This window comes from Halichoerus grypus, chromosome 8, assembly GCF_964656455.1.
Source record: "Halichoerus grypus chromosome 8, mHalGry1.hap1.1, whole genome shotgun sequence".
NCBI lineage: Eukaryota > Metazoa > Chordata > Mammalia > Carnivora > Phocidae > Halichoerus > Halichoerus grypus.
In genome coordinates, this window is record NC_135719.1 from 78212906 (window position 1) to 78221603 (window position 8698).

At 35.2% G+C, this 8698-nt stretch overlaps 1 pseudogene; it reads right to left on the bottom strand.

Moving 5' to 3' along the window:
• Positions 1-3625: 3625 nt before the first annotated feature.
• On the bottom strand, positions 3626-7637 carry LOC118529662 (olfactory receptor 4F21-like; annotated as a pseudogene).
• Between the last annotated feature and the right edge of the window lie 1061 nt (positions 7638-8698).

Consider the following 8698-nt stretch of genomic DNA (forward strand, 5'->3'; position numbering starts at 1 on the left):
CTTGATAGGTAGACATGATGTACTGGGTAAAAGGAACTGCTGTAAGTAGGCCTTAGTTAATGTGGTGGGGAAATGTGGGTAGAGGGGAAGCATTATACAGCCTCACAGTTAGGTCTTAGTCTTTTAATAAGCCTATGCCTCTGGACTGTGAACTTTACAGGTGTCTCTGCTTTTTTTTTTTTTTTAATCCCACCTTAGATGGGACAGAATGGCAAGCATGGGTTGGTTGGGTATTTGCCGTCCCCAGGTCATTTAGGCTCTTATAATACCTCAGTAGTTTAGATTCTGGTTTACTACTTTCCATTGAGGGCAGGACTTCTTAAGAAAAACAGAGTGTTGTGGTATATTTCAAAATATTTCCTTTTTCCTTTTCTCTGCCAGAAACCTGAGGGGATTTTTCTTAGTTATTTACTAGGGAATCTGCTAGAAGTAAACCTAACAATATTTTTGGGACCCCCCTATGGCTGGACAGTTTTTAACTTTCAAAATTGCCTATGCTGAGACTCCAGCAATTCATCAATTATGGTTTAGGTTTCCTACTCCGGCTCTCATTCCTATAGCAGTTTCTGTTGTTTGTGTCTGCTCTAATAAGCCATGATGACCTGTGTTTGTTTGTGTCTCTAATCTAGGAGACAGCAGTTTGCCCTGTGTCCTCCCCTTTCTTCTGGATCCAAGAAGAGTTGTTGATTTTTCAGTCTTTTCTACTTTGTTTGTTGTTAGGATGGAATAGTGACTTCCAAGTTCCTTACATGCAGAACTAGAAACCAGAAGCCTTTATATTTGTTTCTGATAAATTTAATGTAGTAAAATATAATCTTTTCTTTTTTTCATGTTTTCTACTTGTTTTGCCTTGCTTAAAATTGAATATTTTATGCCACAATTATATAAATTTCACATTATTGAAAGTTACTTTATGATATAATTTTAAAATAATTTCATCCAATTAATTTATTTTGAAGATATGTATCTAATTTTTTTTGTGTGTGAAGAACTCAACTTTTTGTTCAAATTCTTAGTTATTTCTGATTATATGGATTTCTTCACCTCTGTTTTGAGAATCTACCTTTATTGTAGGATAGAAATTAAATCTTATCTGGGCTTTCCTTACTAATTATTCTACTTTTATTCTTATGAGTGTACATTCAACAGCACAGATTTTCTACCTCAACTCCTTCCTAATTGCTAGTTTATTTGTTTCTGGAGTTGATATTTCATTTAATCCTTCCATTTCATACCATATGTATTAACCTACCTTTTTTATGTGATTAAGGAAAGCAAAAACAAAACAAAACAAAACCCACAATAAACAAAAAACAATTAACCTAGCACTTTGTTGGGAATTATCAAATGACTCTAGTGTATGATATTTGTCCTCACAAGTATGGGTCAGTTTTATAATTTCTGCCTAACTGAGATTGTCCTTTAAAGTGGATAGTGGTTACTTACACATAGGCCGTGATGGTATGTGATATAATTGCTTCTTTAGCCAGAAGACACCAGGAAGAACAACACTTATACACTTCTTATTTATGTTTCTGTTCTTACTGTATTCCAAGAAGAGTGTTAAGTAGCAGAGTTGGTAACCTAGCTCAGCCACTATAGTGCTTGCACTATGGACCCATGAATGAAGTAGTTATGAATGGCAAGGATGAAGTCTTTCCATGGGTTCTTTCAGTATGGTCCCTTCTCAGTAAGGCAATTAAAGTGACAGCCACTATTAATGTTTGTCCTTTCAGAATACAGATGAAACCATATCAAGGTTTCAGATTCCATCTGTATTTCTGAAAGGACAAACATGATGGAATCTGAACCCTTGATATGGTTTCATCTGTTGATGCATTTAATCAGCAACTTGGTAGCAACTTAGTATTTGTTTACATTAGATCCCTTTCATGGTGGAAGAAAGCGAGTAGTTCTTACTGGGGTAAAGGTGTTTCCCAAGTATGGTTTTGGTTTTGACTATCCTTAGGGAAGTAGCTTGGTCATTAAGTGATCCAAAGACACATAGAAAGTCCAATGTCCTTCATAACATTGCTTAGGACAAAGAAATATCTTTGCCAAGAAAGTACAACCGTGGACACATAACCAAGTGATCCACTGGTGCAGCAATATATGGTATGCAAAAGTGTGAGACTAATAGGACCTGGGAATAGCCTTATAAAGATGCAAATAAAGGTGCAAGTAAGTATGTTTGGTGATGACACTTTGTGCTTTAACATGTGATATATACTTTGAACCAATCGACATTATAAGGTACTGTATTCCAAAATGCATAGGTCTGGAAACCAAAGCTAGTCAGTGAGAGTGGCTCCACTTACCATCACTTCCTTGAAGAATTTGAGCTTTCTAGACCTACAACTTTGACCTCTGCTGGGGTAGGGTGAATGCTTCTGGGGACAGAGTAAGCATTTCAGTAAACCTAAAGTTTTAGTAGCTCACTAGTCATTTTTGTTTCCTTGTGTTGTAGATCAGCACACAAAAAACAGTTACTATCATGCCAGGTATAATGAACCTTCATTATCACAAAGAAATAGAATTGCTGCTACACTTGCATTAACCATTATTGTGATAACTCTAAATGGGCAGTTGCAGCAATTGCAGCATGACAAGAGCACAGTAATCATGGATTTAGCCTTCTTAGGTAGGAAGATATGGATCTGGGCAAGTGATCTAGATCAGCAGATCTTCCTGTATTTGAAGAATCAGTGATGGAGTGAACTTACATGGAACATGAATGTCTCTAAGCATGGGAAGATGTGGAGTGTATCTGATGATTTCAATGTTGCATATATATCCCTCTGTGTTTAATATTCCCAAGAATATATATTGTTTTATACCATAAACTGCAAAGATTTTCTGCCTGAGGACTTTTCTCTGGATATCAAAACTGCTCAACCTACTATATGGGGAGGCCTGAAACTGCCATGGAGTTAATGCCTCAGAGCTACCCCAACACAGAAATACACAGCTTCCTTGCCTCAAGTGAAATAAATATGTTATAGAATACATACTTTCTCCTAGAGGGCCATAGCAGAATTGCACCCCAATGTCCATTTAGTAGAATACAAGTTAATATACCCTCTGTTGGCATCCTTTCCTTTTGTGTCCCCTGTCTCCACTTCTGAACAAATGTGTTCCTGGTGCCCCATCCAAATAAACTCCTGGCCCACTGAATTTGTCCCTGGGTCTTCTTTTAAATAATAAGTAAAGCTATTGGAGCCATACACATACACGCGTGCGCGCGCGCGCACACACACACACACACAGAGCAATTTAATGTGATGATTCTTGATGTTCATTCCATTCATCAGAACTAATTTACAGGTTATTTTTAGATGTTATGAATAGTAGAAACAGTGTCATTACATTTTTATTTGAAAAATAAAAATTCAAAATTCAAATGTTCTTTGTCAGATTATGCTATTCTCTGTTAGAATACCAATTCTTAGTATGATGAATTTACATTCCCATGATTGGTAATGGTATACTCCACAGGTGAAGTGTTAGCTGGCTTAGGATGGCAGATGATGAGTTTGTTTGAGATACGTTAAATTTGAGGTACCTAAGTAGGGATGGGTCAGCGTGTAATGGGATGTTTAGTTTTAGAGCTCCCCCAAAAGAGTGGTCAACAAAATCTGGAATAAGATAACTTTTTGCAAGTCTTTTTATAGCTGCCTTTATGTCTTTGTTCCTTAGTGTTAGATAGCAGGATTCAAGACAGGGGTGATAGCAAAGTCCACAATGAACAGATTTTTATCAGTTGAAGGTGGGGGAGAAGGCCAGACATACAAAAACATGCATGGACTGAAAAATAAAAAAACCACAGTGATATGAGCTGACAAAGTAACAAATGCCTTGGATAAGTCTCCTGAAGCACGTTTCCAGACGGTGATCAAAATGAACGAATAGGAAAGGATTAGCAGGAGGAAGGTGCTCATGCCCATGAAGCCACTGTTGGCAGTAACAATAAACTCAAACTTGGCTGCATCTGTGCATGCAAGTTTTATGATCTTAAGAAAGTCACAGTAAAAGCTGTCCACTTTATTAGGCCCACAAAAAGGCAACTTTATAACAAATAAAAACTGAGACATAGCATGGATCACCCCAGTTACCCATCCAGTGATTACAAATGAAATACATATTTTAGGATTCATGATTTTCAAGTAGTGAAGAGGCTTACAGATTGCTGTACACCTGTCAAATGCCATGGCTATGAGTAACACCATCTCCACTCCTCCTATTAAGTGAATAAAACATATCTGTATCATACAACCTTGGAAAGAAATTACTCTGTATTCATTTAAGAGGTCTTTGATTATCTTGGGAACTGTGGTAGAGGAAAGACCCACATCAATGGTGGACAGGTTGGCCAGCAGGAAATACATGGGAGAATGTAGGTGAGAATCAAAAATTACCAAAAACAAAATAAAAAGGTTTCCCAAGATGACCCCTAAATAGAGCAAAGAACATATCAAGATGAGAAAAAACTCAGAAATACAGATGAAACCATATCAAGGTGTTACACATAGCATCTCTCCTTCAAAAATCAAATCTGTCAAGGATGGGAGGGGGGTATCCTTCTTATTTTCCCTTTACTCTCTAAAAACGCTTCACAGGTAAGTTTATTTTAACTTATACATTGTATTTATTGAACAAGCCAAAACAAGCTAGCTTGCATTCCAGAAAATCCTTTTAGAGAAGTCACCAGGGATTTAGCACAAAATGGTCTACATATGAAAATGTCACATATAATAAACAGTTTTCAGTCTTTATCTTACATGCTTTTTCTCCAAATTTGGTACTATTGATCATGCATTGTTTTTGAAATTTCCTCTGTCACTAGTTGCTGTATATGTATTGGTTGCCTATCCCAAAGCCTTTTCTATACCAGTTTATGCTAAGAGAACACCTATCCATTTAGGAACACCTATCCATTTAGGTATTTGGTGGAGATTTCTCATTTTTGGGAGAGGGTAGGTTCTTATCTTAGCCCTGGGATGAAATATGATAATCTATGTGACTTGCCATGGCTTGGTGTAAGAGGGGCATGTAGCCAAGTTCTGATGAGATACAGAACAATGCCTTCTGTGGAAGGTTTTCTTTCCCAGAGTAAAATACAAAGATTAATGTGGAGAAGTCTCTTTCTGGCTCTTTTATTCCTGCATTCAATATTAATGTGATGCCCAAAGATGAGCAACCATGAGCTTTGAGTATCTACATGTTAAAGATGATACTATGAACAGATAGAAAAATAATCCAGGGTTAAAGGTCTTTGACTGATGTCAGCAAAGGTCTGCCTTCTCATATCTTGTTGAGAAAAATAAAAACTTACTTTGCTTAAGAGACTGTAAATAAGGCAATGTTACTTGAAGCTGAATGCATTTTTAATATTTGTATAACAGATCTCTCTTGATTTTTCTCCTATATTTCTAACTTCTTTTTTGTGTCTTTCACTGATGCATGGATTCCCCCCAACCCCCAAGCCCGCTTATCTTTGAGTATTGATATGACTCAGAAGCCTTTAAATATTTTTTTCATTCCAGACATGCAGTTTTAACTACTCCCCACTTATTAAAGATTTCTATATGTGTAGTTCTATTCTTGCACTCTAGCATAATATATCCAAGACTGTACTGTAGTACATAAATGGACATCCCTCAAACACTTCAAAATTAAATTGTGCAAGGCTACACTCATGATTTTATCCTCTTTTAATGCCTTAGGAAATATCATGAGTGTTCTCTCAGATGCTTAATCCAGGAGTCTTCCGGGCACATTTTATCCTCTCTCACCTTATATACCAGATGGAAGATTACACTTCTTGAATATTTCCATTTTGTTTCTTCCTCTTCGTTTCCACTGTCAGTTTTATTTCAGGTCTCTATATTTTTTCGAATTAATGACCATAAAGCCTTCTGAATGATATCTCTGCCTCCAATCTTATCTATATTTCATATGTTCTACACTCTGCTTTCAGGTTTGTCTATCTAAAGATCAAATATGGTGTTATATGCAACTAATGAATCGTTGAACGCTACAGCAAAAACTAATGATGTACTATATGTTGGCTAATTGAACATAATTTAGAAAATATCAAATATGGTCATGTAACTCTCCTATTTCATTTTCTGGTTCTATCATTGTGGATATGTTAAAATTCAGTAGCATATCACGTCAGACTCTTTATAAACAATGTGTTACTCTATTTTTTCACATTTCTCTGCTCGCATATACTGTCATCTGTGTTATTCCCGGTCATTACTAAGTAGAAACATATTTGCCTAAAAGGCCTGATAGACTCGGTTGCCATTCTAGTTCTGCCACTTATGATCTATATAAACTAGGGTATGCTAGCCAATTATGCTGATGGTATTTATTTGTCTATAAATTGAGAGGTGTCTAACTTATATCTCCAGATGTTATGAAGATTTGAGAGTATATGGGTAAAACTATCTGGCAGAAATGTTAATTCCCCTTTTCCTTTATCCTTCAAAACTGAGATTAAATGCAAGCTACTCTGGAGTATTCATTTATAACCCTAAGCAGAGTAGGGTCTATGAACTACTGTTATATCTTGTACTTCTTTATAATAAAGTATATTATAATTTCTTTATAATATATTTATAATTTATAATATAGTTATAATTTATAATATAATTTCTTTGATAAAAAGGGCTTTTAGCCAACTTTGTATACCCCAGTAGTTAACACAATTTCTGGCACAAGGGTAGGTACTATCAAATGATAGTCTTCACTAACATTCAAGAAGACATGGTAGGCAAAATCAGGGGCATAGAAGCCACTGTAGGAGATTTGGTGGAGAATAAATCTTTACCAAATGACTTTGGGATTTGAACTTATTGGCACCTGATTACTGATGGGAGAATGGAAACCAATCTGGATCAGCAACCTCCTTGTCGTGATACTGTTCTCACGGAGTGACCTCAGCACCCTACATGCCCAAATAGATCCTAAGTCTAATACAGTAAAACTGGAAAAAGTACAAACTTTCCTCTTTATTTTTTGCCTCAAACAAAATGTGAAATGTATGGTCATTACAGAATATCTGGAACTGTCCTCAAATTACAATGAAGTATTAAAGCATGCTATAGACATATTCCTAAACTGAAAACATCACTGGGTATTTGGAAAAATTCAGTAATTCAAAAGAGTAGTACACTTTTTATGCTTAAGGCTCCAATGAAAAGCTGTTTGGTACATGAAGAAGGAAGAGAACTTTTAAATACATTTGAATCTATGTTCAGAAGAGTTTTTGATGCACATGACATAAATTAGAACTTTGGATAAACTAAACTGACTGAAAAATATATACTTTGTTAAGTTAAAAAAGATTTTAAAACACCAAATATAATGTAAATGTATGTATAGAAATAATTAGACTTTATAGTATATTTAGTTTGTGGGATTTTAAGTGATTTTGTTTTTTCCTAAATATGAACTTTTATTTTCTATATTTTTATAAGTAATATTTATGGATTTTTTAATTTTTAAAGAAAATTTGAAATTAGTGGAGGAAATAGGAAAAATGATATAGGAGTAATTTTATAAATAGCAGTATTATGTAGTAACTAATAGCAAACATTCTGGGGACAGACTACCTGGATTCGAATCTCCATCTCCTTGATTTATGAGCTATGGGTCCTTGGGTGAGTTGCTTCACTTCTCTGTCCCTGAATTTCCTCATCTGTAAAATAGGGATGATAATAGTACTTACCTTATAGTGTTGTTGTAAGGATTACATGAGTTAATACATGGGGAACAGCAGAGCATGCTGTGGCATATAACAAGTACTTATTACATTTTAAAAAATAATTATAATGATTTTTAAGACTTGATTGTTCAGTTCTTTCTGAACATAAGATAGCTTGCTCTGCCAGATTATACTCACTTGAAATGAAATAACCAAGATATAATGTTCCATGAATTTCCATGAATTTAATGTTAGAGAAAAAAAAGGATGGAAAATTGAAACCCCTTCACATATCAATTTAAAAAGATATGGGCTCTTTGAAGAGAAATTCACCCCACAATACAATTGAAATTATGAAAAAGAGACCAGAACCTATATAAAAACTGTACGAGTAAAAATGATTCAAATAAAGAGTATGAGCAAAAGGAACCTGAGTAAAGAAGAAAGAAGGTAAAATGTAACCAGTTCCTAGGGAGTTAGAGAGCAGGTTTCATTTGTACCTGCTCAGGTGCAGATCTTACTCAGCAGGAGCTTCAAGAGATTGAGACACATAGACAGTTCACACCCTTTTGAGTCGCCACCATTTCTTAAGACAAAGTTATAAATAGTTCCTACCATTTGGAAGGTAGTCAATTAGCCGGACTGGATGGTAGGACTGGATAGAGTCCATAATTGCTTCTAATGGAAACCAGGTCTTTTGTGCACACTGGTTTTCCCAAGGGTCAATCATCACAACTTGCAGAAGAGATCCAGGGAAATTGGGCAGTTCAATGTGATGATCTGTGATTATGTGCTCTGATAATTTTTTTTCAAATTAGAAAACCTTAGGTTAACTTCAGATGTTCATTGCGTTATTGCAAATTATGTAATAGTCTAGTATATACTATAGTATATTGATAGTATTAGTATACTATTGATGGTATTTTTTTTTATTTAAAATTTTTTTTATTGTTATGTTAATCCCCATACATTACATCATTAGTTTTA